The sequence below is a fragment of the Cottoperca gobio genome, chromosome 12 (assembly GCF_900634415.1).
Source record: "Cottoperca gobio chromosome 12, fCotGob3.1, whole genome shotgun sequence".
Classification (NCBI taxonomy): Eukaryota; Metazoa; Chordata; class Actinopteri; order Perciformes; family Bovichtidae; genus Cottoperca; species Cottoperca gobio.
In genome coordinates this window covers 3,370,933-3,386,815 of record NC_041366.1, presented here as the reverse complement: position 1 = coordinate 3,386,815, position 15,883 = coordinate 3,370,933, and the positions used below count along the sequence as shown (strand labels likewise).

Genomic DNA, 15,883 nt, shown 5'->3' with positions numbered 1-15,883 from the left:
ATGCTTCATGTACACCATCACCAAGTTAACATTGCTGTTTTTACTCGCATATTTATATATATTCTTTTAATCAAATGGCCCAAAAAGTAGCCCAAATTATCACAAGCCAACTGAAATTGTATTAATAATTAATTAGTTGGGTTGGTAAAAATTACCCTCCTGATTAAATAAAAAGTAGGGTTTGAAAACGGGCCAAACTGGCAACACTGTTCACTGGTCCCATTTCCATTTTAGCATTCTGTAAGACAAAGTCCTGTCGTGTCCCACTGTCGTTTTAGGTACAAATGAGAAAAAAACCTCCACGTCATGTTTACTTCAAAAATATATGTATATTAGGAAGATATGCTGTCATGGCAACTTCCATATGACATAAACTACATGAAAAGGAAGGTAAAAAGTTTTAAAACGTGATGATAAAAGGAAATAGTGTGTAACCTATTGGCAGGGTTGGTCCAAGCTATTTTGGGGCCCTTGTCGGATTTTGACCACGAACCCCCCCTCCCCCCCAAAAAAAACAAATTGTTACTTCATGAAAAGTATGGATCATGGACATTCATGTTTTTGTCTCACTTTTCGTCCTTTGGTGACCCCTGAGCAGCTTCCACTTTGTTTTATGTTTTTTAAATGCCAAATATATTCATATTTACTACTAAGATAATATAAAATGAATTAGTCCCATGCAGAAAATTAAGCAGTTGAACATAAATGATGAAGAGAAAACACTAGACAGGAGTGAAACTAGCACCTCTAAATGTTTTTTTCCTTTTTCTTCTCTAAACTAAAGTCACGGCTGTTAACCTGAACTAAACAAACAGTGTGTGGACCCGGCATAGTGTCGGCATGTCCCAGCCTCTTGCCTCGACCCAGCCTTTGGAAATCGCTGCTCTCATGGTTGTGTAGGTCTATAGAGTTCTAATTAGCTGCATTCACAAACAGCAGCGGGCTCATCAAAATGACGAGGCCTGCAGAAAGCCACAGCAGGGGTGTGCAGAGTGTGTGTGTGTGTGTGTGTGTGTGTGTGTGTGTGTGTGTGTGTGTGTGTGTGTGTGTGTGTGAGTGCGCGTGTGCGTGTGCGTGTGCGTGTGTGTGTCTTGCATCTTGTACATGTGGGTGTTTAGATGTGCGAGAAACAAGAATGTGATTTGTGCACAGCGATGAGTGCATGTGTGTGTGACACCAGTGTGTGTTCCTGTATCAAAAAAAACAATCCCAAAATGAAGATACACATCGAAACAACAAACCGAGGCCCGACAACCGCTTCAACAAAAACTGGACCTCTTTTTTTTTATCATAACATTTGTTGTCCTTCCTCGCATTGGTATGCACGGCACAGGAGCAAACAACACCACCGAAACTGCAGAGCACAAATAACAACAACAATCGCGCAAGGAAGCAGTAAACAAAGAAGACATCGGGCATCTCTCTGTTTTCCAGCCAACAAACAAAATGGCTTCCGAACGCCGTTGAGAGGCAAATAACATGAGCGGGAGCAAAGAAATGACCCGGCTGTCTTATGTGAAAAGCTTCCAGAAAAGATTTTTAAAAGACAGTATCCTCCAGAGGTTGAGCGTGTCTCGTACAGACTGAGGATGGTATGGAACATAACACACATATAGTACAATAAAATGCTGGAAAATACATGAGAGAAATGCAGCTTGACCTACAACCTGCTTTACGATCACAGCAGAGAGGTAACATATAGAACTGTACGTCAAACATAGAGGAAGCAGGAGTGAAGGGGACAATCCGTCTTTTGTAATAAAAAGGCAACAACACATGTGATCATATATCATCACTGCAATATTCATGTCTACCATATGCTCATGGCAAATATTGTCAATACATAAGAATATTTAAGATTAAGATATTTAAGAAACCTCTGCTTTTTTAATCTGTAAAATAAGTGATTGTTCATCAATTCATTCATTCATTCAAAAAAGATTCAGATTTTACCAACCAACAAATAGAATTGCTAACAAGGCAACTAGGTTTTAATAACGTATACGAGAATAAAATGCTCTCCGGAATCAAACAAAACGTAGAACTTGACATGAGCAATCATCACTCCATGATCAATGATTTAGAGATTTTCTAAATTGCACTTAAACTCCCCGAACATATATGGGCATAGATACAGATAAACATACCTCAGCAAAATGTCACTACTCACCGACTGACTAAGCCACTGAGCAACCGACTGAATCCTTCACTAAACTGGCGTTCACATGGAAAACAGCGCTGCGTTTCAAGGGGTTGCCACAGATACCGGTGAGAGATGAAATATAATACAGGAGGTCTAGTTTGAGTAAGACATCCATGAGTTAGAAGGCTTAACAGACACACAGCAGTTTGTATACTGACAGAGAGATGATCTCGAGGTCAACTATATAAATGTCAGACACTTCCGTTAATCCATTTATAGACAAACATAATATTTTTGTCTATAAACGTGATTACGTTTTCTCGTTACTGATGCGATACAAGTTGGATTTAGCAATGTGACGCTGTCGGGAAAGGTTGCTGAGGCTACTGTTTAATTTGTCAGAACGTGTCATAATGACAAATGCTGGTTCAGCCAGTTTGTATAAAATGGAACCAGCTTGCACACTGGACTAGCAAACCTGAAATCACTTCCAACTCTGGCATTCCCATTACAAAATCATCCTTTAGGAATGTATGCTTGCACTTGTTTGATTAGCCGCCACACCACTTTGTCGATTGATGTCACGTTGAAGTCTTTTACAAGTTAAGCCCAGTTTTTCCTTTTTTGTCAGGGCCCTCTGCGTTGGCATTGCTAGACTGGCCTCATTCAAATGGATGTGTGCTTCCATACAGTGCTAAAGTCTGATTGATTATGTCAGTCAGTCACTTAGGCCATGTTCAGACTATGACACACAAAGTCGTTTCAGACTGACTCTTTCACTCACTGGGTTCCAGACTGACTGGATGAATGAATGAAAGCCTCAGTGTATTGGTGAAAGAAGGGCTGACTGACACATGAAGCAACTTCACCAACTCCCTCCTGTTAACATTTATTCATTTAACTAACATTTCAAAGTGAAAGCCACCACGTTTCATCACCTTTTGTACCACGCTTTGAGTGTTCGACACCAATAACACCACCGTGTAGAAACACACAGCGAACTGATCTCCACAACATACACACACACACACACACACACACACACACACACACACACACACACACACACACACACACACACACACACACACACACACACACACACACACAAACAGGGGCAGGAAAGAATGAGGGCAAGAAATCAGAAAAACAGGAAGTTTCCTTCAGGAATGAATTTGAACAGCTGAAAAACAAAACTGTTGCTCACAAATAAAGAAACATTCATGTCATTTACTGTTTCATAAAGCAGGAAGCACACACATATATAACCACAGAGCATGCAAGTATGTTCCAGGTGAGTTGAACAAAATTATAACTCAACAAATTCATTTGTTGGAAAAAACTATAAATATTCAGTTTTTTTAGAAATGTACATCTTCGGTAGGAATCAATGGGTTTAGGATTCAGTGGCACAGACAGGTAAGTACTGAGCGATGGACTTTCCCACAATCAAAGCCATATAATCAGACCAGGCTATGCCATTAATTGAGTGACGGGACATTTAAAGCAAGATTTTTCTACAGAAAACACCAACCTGCTCAACAATGGCCAAACGAAGAATACATGAGCAAATTACAGTACGTTTGTCTCCTCAAAATAGAAAGTAATCCACATAGCAAAACAGCATAAAAACCAAAAAACCTGCATCTGCATGTACAGATCATGGTTACCCACACAAGAAAATGTAAACAGCAAGCGAAGCAGCAGAGCACAGGTGTAAGAGGAAAGAGGGGACGAGGCTGAGAGAGGATTTAAAGGAAAAAGAGAAGAAGAAGAAGAAGAAGAAGAAGAAGAAGAAGAAGAAGAAGAAGAAGAAGAAGAAGAAGAAGAAGAAGAAGAAGAGGGGGGGGGGAGGAGAAAGCTGACGTACTTGAGCCGGAGAAATGTCCGCTCCCCAGGGAGGCCGGCCCGTTCTTTCCACTGCTAACAGGAGGGGAAAACATCTACAAGACAAACAGAGCACACATTACCTCCGAGAGCTCTGACACTGCAGGCAGCAAGACACATCTCTACAGATCATCACTGCAGCTACGCATGAAAAGCTTCGTTCCAAAACGCCAGGGCAAAATTTGGCTGAAAAATGCTTCTGTCAGATTCTCATCACATTACATTACAATTCTGCTAGGATATGACTTGAATGTAATGATCACTGGATGTCAATTTTACATCAAATCAGAGCATTTTTTCTGCTTTTAAAATATTGGATATCTCGTTTTGGAAGGAAACTCTTTATGGATATTTAAGAAAACAAAAAGGTGAAGCATCACCAGGGCTGGGTGTCACTGGGCATCATTTAAATACTAAATACTAGTTGGATACTTTAGTTTTAGTACCAATACCAAAATAATTATTTTCCTACATATTAGTTATAATATAAATATGTTTTTCATTAACAAAAGGAAGTACAAGTTTTCGAATTTCAAATATTTTCTAAAAGTTAGCAGAAATAAATTGCAGTCTAAAATTGGCAAGATTTGATTGTAATCAGGAAGTAACTGATCAAAGAATAAGCAAACAAAAGGTTAAATCTGGCCAAAGATGTATTACCTGCAGAGGTGGGACAAAGTCACTGTTTTTCAAGTCGCAAATCAAGACCAACAAGTCCATAGTCAAGTGTTAAGTCATGACAGGGAAGTCAAGAGTAAAGTCAAACAAGTCCAGACTCAGGCTGCAGGTCAAGACACGTAAACCCACGTCAAGTCCCAAGTCAAGACTAACAAGTCCAGAGTTCAAGTCCAACGTTAAGACAGGTAAGTCCCTATAGTAACATGTGAAAAGCAGGTAAATCCTGAGTCCCGTGGGGACACAGGTGAAGTCCCAGGACAGGTAAATCCCGTGTTGGGTTCCAAAACAAGACCAAAGATATCCAAGTCCCACGGGAAGACAGGGAAGTCAAGTCTTAAGTCAAGGAGAACAAGTCCAAAACCAGGTCCAAGTCCTTTTCATGTGTTGCAAGTCTTAAACAAATCAGCTTGTGCACTTCGACAAATCTAATCCCATTTAAATCATTATAAGAGTATCAGTCAGCACGGGACTGACAGCAAAAGAAATTACTTTCAAAGATTAACGTTAACACATTTAATATCTCACTGATCAATCAAACATGGTTTGTTATTTCTGTGAAACAGTCATTTGACATTTCTGAGCCTGATATATTTTGCAAGTTGTTTTTTATATTGACCATATCATTCTTTATGATACCGTATCGACTGATGTCTGTTAAAAATAAACTATGTTTTTGTTTTGCTTGATGAGAAAATTGAGTCATTCCAAGTCAAGGAGTAGTCGGAGGCGTTAAAGTAAAAGTGGAGTTGTAAGGTTTATTTTGTTTTATTTGAAATCGGTCTAAAGTAATCCGGTCCATGACTTGAGTCTGACTCTGGTCCATGTCGTGACTCGGGCCCACACCTCTTGATGCCAGCTTTCCGCACTTGACTGTTTTCAATAGTTGATGCTTTGGTCACATTTCAGTCTGCACTCAAAATGCATCCCCAGCCCTGATGATCACACACTCTCAGCTCAGAGCTGAACACAGATATGAAGAGTTCATTTTCCAAAACACTGTGGGAGCATTTTTTGGGAAACAGAAAGAAATCATATTCCTCATTCAGCATCTGTGAAAAATAAACAGGATCACTTAAATCACCTGCTCAATTTATTATAAACGTGTTTTCATTCAAAAGTGTCACTTTTGCCAAATGTTGGCTCATTTCGGAATGAAACACTTCATATCTACTTCATATCTGACTTAAACATATGAGATCATCATCAGAACTAGTTACCATCTGTTCTACACATCTAGAGGAAAACCAGCCCACGTTGAGACAGACACTGAAGCTGAATACTGATCCTGTTGTTTTAATGTACAAGCTACTGTAAAGCTTCCCAAGAAAACGCTTCATCAAAGTGAAACATGTGACCCCGATAGATAACCTCCCTGGATAAACACCAGGCCTGTGTGTCGGCGTGTTTGATGGTGAAATCTCAGTGATCGTAGAGACACTCTGAGCTTGCTAAAAAAGCTTTTCAGGATTTGAGGTTTTTGAAGGATTTTTTTCTTGTCTTTTGAACAAACCACAATATAAGTCATTTTAAAACCCCTTACTAAAAAAGGAAATACTCCATCTGTAATTGTTCTTAATACAGCCTGTGGGGCCTGTAAGTGTACATGTTGGAGACTGAGGTTGCTCCCTCGCGGCTGCAACAAATAAAGGGAAAACAAATGCTTGCGAGATAAAAGATCTCGTTTGGATTATTAGCAGGTCTATCGATATCCCAGTCGAACCACTCTGAGCTGCGGGTGTCAGCTTGTGGGCGTGCAAAGACAGATGATCGCATAAATTAATGCGACCGGCCTGCGTTTATAATGAGAAGAGACACACTCTAGCTGCTGCTCGCCTCCTTTGTTTGAATATTTTTTCAAGAAATATAATTGAAGACAGGCTGATTGACATTTTTGAAAACCTCTAAAAATTCAAACATAGGTTAAATGTCTATAATATTTATGCTATATACCTCAGGGACCTTAAGAGCTACTAAATAATGATTTTGTGAAGATTTGTTGTACTTTTTGTGCACAATTATAATCCTATAATATTCATATAGTGACTTAAGAGCATATGTCTTCCATTAATGAGCAGATTTATGGTGATTTAATGGTATTTTTGCCACCTATAATATTAAAAAAGAGCATTTCACAGTATTTAACAGGAGGCTTACTGCATGTATTGTTTAAAAAATATATTTATAGCATTGCAATATTCTTATAGAGACTTGATATGTGTCTGTGGTTCTCAATCATGAATATTATTGTCATATTTTATTTTATTTTTAATGAATGACATTTCAAAATTCCTATAATGTTGTCATACTGACTGGAGAGATTGTGTGTACCACTAATGATGGTTCTCATATACATTTAATACTTCTATAGGTTCCTTATGTCTGTATGATATAAAACAGGCCAACACAGCCAATAGAGCACATATTGTAATTCAATTATAGCTATAGAGGAATATTATAAGTCTGTGGCTCTCAATTTTGGCTGAACAGTGTTCTTATTGTATGTCCTTTGTTAAAAAATATCACAAGAACAATCCTGAAATATTCTCATCTCTATCAGTAGTGTAGTGTTTATTACTATAGTGAAGCTTTAGGGGGTTAATGTGGAGGTTAGTTGCTCTTTTAATAACTTATAAATGTAACTCTCTATTGATATCTTTATTTCTATAATGCTGCTAAATGGTCGGTTACTGTCCAGTGTTTACTTTATGAAGGCCTCAGCTGTGATCGTATGCAATCTGTTGAATGCATTAATATTCCAATATAGTTTAAAAGGTTTACTTCTTATATTTTGCGATGTTGTGCAGCATCACTCATCTCATTCTTTTAATACTGAGATCTTCTGACACTATGTGTTAATAGCGCCTGCCATGATATTCATAAAGCACTCCAGTCACTTGCATTGTGTAAGCAGGCCTCAGCTGTGATCTTATTTCTTTATTGCATTATGAATTTTAAATCTTGCAGGAATATTTGGTGATTTTCTTTCATACATGTGCATCTCATTCAGCATAATTTCTGTAGTGTTGATATGATCTGATATCTTTATGTTCATGCTGACTGTCTAAGCTTCATAACAATATAAATGTCAGTCCGGGGTTATTTTTATTTTTTTTGGGATGTTTCAGATATTTTTTTCCTCCTCTTCAGGCCAAAGTTGCTCCCAGAGGAGGAGAGGCGCACAGAAAACATGGCCGAGAGCGGGGACACGGTTTCCTGTCGGTCAAGTTCTCAACACAGGCCGTGCTTTGCTTTTTTTTCTTTTTCTTTTTGACACAAACTTTTTAAACAGTCTTTAGTTTGAGCATTGAACAGCCTGCTGCTGGAACATTTAGAGTGCGGAGAGAAATTGTGACACATTCCTCTCTTTTCGGCTACCTGCCTATCTGTCTGTCTCTCTGACTGTCATGCAGGTTCATGATTCCACATCGAGCCTTTTGCATCAGAAATATTCTGTACAACACGATGCAGAGCGCATATGGAGCATCCCAGAAACTCACTCAGACAAATAGAAACATTTTCTAAATCATAATCATGGGCAGAAAAGCAGTCGACACATGAATGAAAAAAGGACTTAAAATGAGATATACTACCATGGATGTTGGGAACATTTTCAAATCGCTGTTTCGCATCTATAAGACAACAAAATTACCAATGCAGCATCACAATTCTCTGCACACACACACAAACAAAAATGAAATTACAAAACCAACAATATGCAGTGACTTTTGTGCAAGTTACTCTACATAAACACACTTTTGTGCAAATAGTTGTAAGACTGAGTGAAGGCTTAAATGTGCAGGTTATGTGCCGTGCAACATTAGACATGTAAACAGTGGTCGCTGTAAGAAGCCTACAGGACGCGTTTATGCTCTTCTACGGCTTGTACTGTCATGATACTAGTCATTATATTCATATCAACATGAAGTAAAAGATAAATTTCCTTACCGCGCTGAAATCTAGTAAGTCACTCAGTTCCTTGTCTGTTCCCAAAGCTGCCATCCGCTGTTGATGATGCATTTTAGCAAAATCGCACGGACCTAAAAACAGGGAAACAAATGAAGAGATAGATAGGTAGAAGAGGACAGGTAGACAGATTGATAGATGGAGAGATAGAGGGAGGGAGAGGAGAGAAGAAAAGAGGAAGACCTCGGCTTTTTGCGCACCGCTCCGCTCCCGGATCTCTTTTCCTCCACAGCGAAATATATCCAGTAAAACAACCTCACAGCCGCGATCGCAATTCTAGTTCATCCTCGGAGCAGGGGCTCAGTCCCGGGTTCCTGGTTTGACAGCACGAAATAAATCGCAAGAAAAAGCTGACAAGAAATAAAAGAAGGGGGGTGACAGCACCGGAGTCTTTCCGCGTGTGTTTTGGTGCGTTTTCTCCAGCCAAACAAGCCCGACCTCTCCGCGTTAAGACGCAGTTTGTCCGCCGCGGCTGACTGTCAGGCTCACACAGCGATATAAATAAATAACACGCCGTGTCTCCGCGAGCCTCTCGGGGAGGAAAAGGATCACCTCAGAAATGTGTAGTGATTGTTTTGATAGTGTGTTGGGGAAGAGGAAGAGTCCAGGCAGAGTGAGTGCTGCTCCTTGACCGGGCTGAGGGTCCCCTCCGCTCGGCTGCGGGTGCTCAAGTTCCCCGGGTACGCAGGACGGATCCCATGTGCGTCTGGCACAGCTTCGGAGTAATAAATGTGTTAGTGCGGCCACCTAGCTTACGTTCTCGTCCAGCACCGCCGGGCTGCCACTGCTACAGGACAGAGACGAAAATCTGTAGGAAAAATGAATAGATTTTAAAGAAGAAACGGTGTGTTTGTTTGATTGATTGGTTGATTGGTGCGGTGATTGGCTGGTGTGATTTGGATTGGGTTAATCAGGCTAATTGGGGTTGGGAAAGGTGGTTTTGTTTCCCCTCTGGAATTTAGGGGACTGTAATGGTGCTTGAATCTAGACTAAATAAAACCTAAAATAAAAAACTATATTATTTAAAATGTTAATAATACTTTATTTTTTTATGTTTATTTCATATTTTAATTCTTTATAAATGTATGTGGTTAGTTTTTCACAATCATTTATTTTATATATGTCTATATATTAATGCATCTCTCTTTAGGTATTTTATGTGATAGTTGTTCCATTGTTTTTTTATTGGTTCGACCAACAAGTGCATGAAACAAGTGCAGTGCTCCACCTGCATGATAACCCCCCCCCCATGGGTCACCACTTAAACCACAACAGCGCCAAAACCCACCTCGAGAAATACTTTGCACTACTTTTCTTTTTTTGCTTTCTTTTCTCTGTGCCTGCAGATATGCAATGACTGGCCTATTTCTGCAAATTACCCTCTGTATGTGCGGGTTTCTCTCAGAGAAAAAGCAAGCAAAAATACACAGGTGCAGGTACGACATAAAGGCTTGTTTGTTGCAGTGCAAAGTAGTCCTGCCTGTTGGCCCTTCACAGCCTTTCACTCTCAAACAAACTACAAGTCATGAAGAACACAGCACAGACACACTCGTTGTTGTTACAAAATACATAAGTGCAAGCATGTTTCAATCTGTGTTATGTTCCTGATCTGAGGTGGATTTAATCAACAGCTTTTATGTTAAAAGTGTTGACATGATGATCATGTCAGACATGAAGTAGACAGTACAGCTAACAACACAACACACAACACAGCTAAACTCTCTTTATCCACTTTATCATGCCAGCATGCACCTGACAGGCGCTGTATACACTGCATGAGCCCCATGGCCGACGTGCAACCAGGCAAAGCAGGAAGTCTCAGAGGTGTTGCTCATAGTGACAAACCCACAAAGAATCACCACATACGGAGCTTTTTAGCCACTTTTAGCTCATAGAGTTCAAGACTTACTCTTGAACTCCTTTTCAGTAGCAGCTGGCAGGCAGGCAGACAACTAAATGCAAGAGAAACATTTAGCAGCTAAAGAGAGATATTTTTATCACAAGTTGATTGAGACCAAACCAGAGCTAAAAGGAGACTTGGACACAAACATGACTCTGATGGGATAATAATGTCTGTATGACATGTAATAAGTTTGCAAACCTGTGATAATGAATCAATGTTGTTCTATGTGTTCATATCTTGTTCCACTCCTCCTAAAAAGCAAAAAAAGTCATAAAATGAGACAAATAAAACACTGGGAAATCGAGGAAAAAGGTAAAGCTAACATGTCTGTCATGGCCTGTGACCTACTCTCTGAGGCTCATGAAATGTGAGCAGATTACAAACATTTCTCTTTCTTTCATTCTTCGATTCTTTCGTTCACAGGACTGTATGACCCTAACCCATCTTTGATTGAAAAAAAGCTGAGCTCTTTTCACTGCTTCTCTTTCATTATCACCATGTGAACGCAGAAAAGAGTTACATAACATTCAAAATACACATCCTGGTTTAGTCTGAGTGTTTTAACCTTGAAACGGAGCAGGAATGCACAGGAACACAGTATGTCTGTCACATCTGGGTCAAAACGGAGCTGCAAAACTCATCCTTGATAGATAGAGGTTGTTACATAACGAGCTGGGAAAGAGGGGGGGGGGGGTCACATTTGCCTGGTGTGACTGAGTCAGTGGAATAACTAGATCATTTGAAAATACTAGCCTATTATGTACAACTTAAATATAAATCATTGGCAATTAAAGTAAAGAATTGAAGTTTTCCAAGAAAATCAAGCATTTCTCTTGCTTCAGGCCAGAGGTTTACACACTGTGTCCAACAGGAGGTGCAGAGGAGATACTCCGTAAGGTGAAAGAGGCAAGTCAATGTTGACGAGTTGAATTAAAGTTCCTGTAGTTTGGTCCGTTTATCAACAGTCAGCAGTTGGAGCAGAAGTAGTCAACTTTCTTTGCAAAAGTTGTGCAATTTTTCAACACATTTCCAGAAAATTGGCAAAAGAAAATGCAATAGAATGCAATTCCTTCCACTACTGTTCTGAGAATATTAGGAGTTTGGTGCATCACGATAAACAGTTGGAAGCGCTATTTCTTCAGTCGGGGGCCATTAAACCATAGCAGGAGATGAGGGTGCAATGAAGTGGTAATCAGGATGTTAATATGGCATTTCTGTTTGTTTCAATTAGCAGTCTCCTCCTTGCTTCACACAGATCTGATGTTTTCATCTGCTGCAGAAATGTGTCTCTTCAGTGGAAGCTTAGTGACATTTAAGTCACACGCTTCATGTACAACATGTTTAATTTAATAAATCTTGGTTGCATTTTGCTTTTATCAATATATCAACTTTTCCCTCACAGCCAAGTATAAAAATGTTTGTGCAACGTTTTGACTTTTCAATGTTCAGTCATTTACACACACGACACGACCAGGATCAAACGTTTCCATCAGGAAAACATGGTGCAGCTCAAGCTCAAGTTCAAAACAAATACAAAAACATACGAAACCTGAAAACAGATGCAACAGAGAAACGCTGCGTATCCGGTCGAAAACAACGGACGTTTTCCAGGCCTCTAGGGGGAGCTAAGGGGAACAGCTTGATTTGTTGACCCGAGAGAGAGAGACCAGACAAGAGAGCTTGTCTGTTTTTGAAGCGGTAAAGAGGCGACATAAAAACTTTTCTACATTAGTCTTTTGGAGAACTTCTGTTGTGTTAACTGGATATGCCGCATTTTTCTTTTGCATTAGTTTTCGGGGTTTGTGTATTTTTGACTTTGCATCAACCTTTTCTGCAGTTCCACCATGATGTTGACATTTGTTGTTTTGAGAGAAATGTCTTAACTACTTTTGGATTGCTACCCGTGTTCACTTCGGGATTCAATTATATAACTTTTCTCCTAACCTTTCCCCCCGTACCATCATCAGGTCAAATGTTTATGTTTATTTGGTTTATGACATTCCTCAGATGTGCTTTGTGTTTTAGAAGATATTAGCACCTTAACAAACTAAACTAAAATAGGGATATGGTTAACATTGTACCTTCTGTTCATTCGGCCTCATTCATTCCTGGGACCTTAAGTTGCTATGGGCCTTAGACCACGAGGCCACCATGTCGCCCTTCAAAATAAAATTGCGTATTAAAAGACTACATTTCTTTAATTTTCTTTTTCATGAGCCACTAACTTAAGTATTACATTTATCAAGTTGATGAGTGAATGTTACACAGTATAGCACACCTTCAGCCATCTGTGCAGCTCATGAGCAACAATGGACTCTGAAAACTACAAACATAAATGAAGACAGAGACAGGAGGGGAGAGAATTAAAAATTGTGATGATAGTGGTGGTCAAGGAAATAGCAGGGCTGAGTCACTGGAAGGAATTAATGGTATAAGCGCACACACACACACACACACACACACACACACACACACACACACACACACACACACACACACACACACACACACACACACACACACACACACATATATACAAACCACTTCTGCGGGGAAGCTGTGCAAGCAGACACACACGAAACACATTCAATCACACATGCATTTTCATTTTTTTTCTGTCTCGTTCACGTGCTCACACACACACACACACACACACACACACACACACACACACACACACACACACACACACACACACACACACACACAGCCCCACTGCGGTCTCAAACAGTGTGTTTTTGCCAAACACCTGTGTAATCGTACAGCTGTGGAGAATGCTGGGAAAGGACCGGGGGAACTGAGCACTGCACAGCTAATACCCTTTGATTCCACCCGGATCACCGAGTGTGTGTTTGTGTGTGTATAAGTGTGTGTGTAAGTACATGAGTGTGTAAAAGTGTGAGTGCTCTTGGAGATTGGAGAGAAAGAGAGAGAGGGAGGAAGAGCAAGAGAGTGGATGAGAGTTGGCTCAAGTTTGTTTTGTGTGTTTTTGTGGTGTGTGCGTGCATGTGTGCGTGTGTGTAAGTGTGTATAATCTGTCCCCAGTATCAGCATTCCGGAACATTCCTCCATCCTCCGCCAGCTGAACTCATCGAGCGCCCTCTTCCTAAAAACAGTCAAACCATCCATCACAGAGGAAGAAGCTGCTGTCACGTTTTTTTTGTTTTTAGCAGAACACTTTAATATCACAGAATTTCTGCTTTATATATACATATGAAAGTTTAGCTTTTGCTTTTCAGAAGGAAACACCTTAAGGAACATGTTATGAGAACTAACGCATAAAGGTTCAATCTTTTCTTCTCATGCAAGAATCATTCATATGCACTGATTTGTTCTCAAAGCGGGGGAAGCAGTTTATGTTTGGAAATATTATGGCAAAAATTCCATAATAGCCTTTTAGCATATTGTAATTCAAGTGGTACCCCAGGGTATGTTGTTTTCTAAAAAAAAAAGTAATTAATTTCATACATTATGCCTATCGTGCCTGTTTTCTTTGCAAAAAATGAAATGACATCATGTGAGTCTGGCAAAAAAACTACTTCCACCTGAAATCGTAATGGTAAATAGTTTGGAATTTAAATATCCCAAAAAGATCTAAAATAAAATATTTTAATGACGTAAACATAATGTAAAAATATTCTCTTCATCATATCATCATGGGTTGACAATTTACTGAGAGGTTTTTTTAGATTTTTATTGGCATATTTTGTAGCAACTTCTACAGTTCAGTAGTTGTGGAACTCCCTCTGACAGCTTCCTCTGGGACGTTCTGCAGGTCTCTGTATCATCCTCTCTCATAACACCCGTAATACCAGCTACTGTAGGCTGTTGTATTCTCCCCTCTAATATCTCAGAGACTGTCACATTATGTATGAACTGCTCTGCTTTAGAAAGATGTTTTTAACTATCTAACCTCATGTTTAATTATTTCCTTTGAACATCTGCAGGGGAAGTAAAAGTGAGTTATCAATGTGTTTACTATGTAAAGATATTGCTTTAGTTGGTGTAATCTTTCTCCCATTTAGCTTCATGGTTGTTTTTGTTTTTTTTGTCATAGTACAGCTCTGCTCTGATGACAGGTAGCTGACAGCTGCACGGGTCCTGTAATACGACTACTGACTCTGCTAAACTTGTTATATTTTCCTGAAAGTGAAAAGTCTTGTTGTGTTTTTAAATTAAACTTGCCCGCAAACAGAGCATAACAGTTAGCTTTATATGTCAGTTTTAGGGATGTAGATTATATTTGAGATCAGATCTCATAAACGCACACCTCCACGTGATATTCATCAAGCCTTTTACAACGTTAGCGAGTGACCCTCGTGTTGTCTTCGGGTCATTCTGACGCCAAATGAAATCTATTGCCATCAAAATATGTTTATTATTCATCAAACGGTCTGAAAATAATATGGGTTGTTCAATACTATGCTCTTCACGATTAAAATAAATGTTAAGGAATTTTATTGAATTGTGTTTTTCTTTATTGAATTTAATAACTGTTGTCCTCTGGGGTCAAGCAATGGTCAAGACAACAAACGGGCCTTTTCTCACAGATGTTGGGACCCCAGAGGACAAAAGGTGTATGGCAATCGGGAGGACAACACAAGGGTTAAGAGAGTGTGTTGAATCCAAAAACCCTTACGAAAAAGCCTGACAGAAAAAATAGATCGAGGAAAATAATACGACAACGCTCTTGCAAGAGGCCTAAAGTTCCTGAAAAAAGCTGAAAAAAGAAAACACATCTCACACACAAGAAAAGGAAGTATGGACTAAAAGGTGTGTACGAATTCACAACTCACTCTGAAGCGTTTGTATACAGCCTGTGTGAACTCTGCAACCCTATCGCCTCTAAAACCATCACATCCACGGGATTTATTAACATGAAGACACACAAACAACACAACATAAAGCAGGACCAGAAGTCCCCCCCGCCAGAGGCCTCTCCCTTCTGCAGCTGCCACAGTAGCTTTTAAGCAATCCTTCCCAGGACAGGTGCGCCATGTTGAGCAATGCAGTACACCTGGCCAGAGGTACCGGAGATGGAAAAGGAACAACAGCACAGGGAACACATACAGCCGTAACAGGTCGTCTCTAACGATAGAAAACTTTACTTCAATTTGTCAAGAGTCCCGTTAGATGTACATTTTCCAACTAAACCAATAGATACAAAGTGCACTATCGATGGGAGAGAAATGTAAGAGACTTGATGAACGAAAACGAAAAGGTGTATAATGCACAAAATACAGAACTAATAACAGCATGTAGCAACAGTATCTCTTTTAGAAATATGATTTCTCAGGCTCCCTTGTAAA

General features: G+C 39.7%; 1 long non-coding RNA gene across 1 annotated transcript; it reads right to left on the bottom strand.

The window, feature by feature from the left end:
• Positions 1-6,772: 6,772 nt before the first annotated feature.
• LOC115017233 (uncharacterized) lies at positions 6,773-9,271 on the bottom strand. The gene is made up of 3 exons (XR_003833230.1): positions 8,855-9,271; positions 8,654-8,745; positions 6,773-8,337 (listed from the first exon to the last, which is right to left on the bottom strand). It is a non-coding gene; the product is annotated as an uncharacterized LOC115017233 (long non-coding RNA).
• Between the last annotated feature and the right edge of the window lie 6,612 nt (positions 9,272-15,883).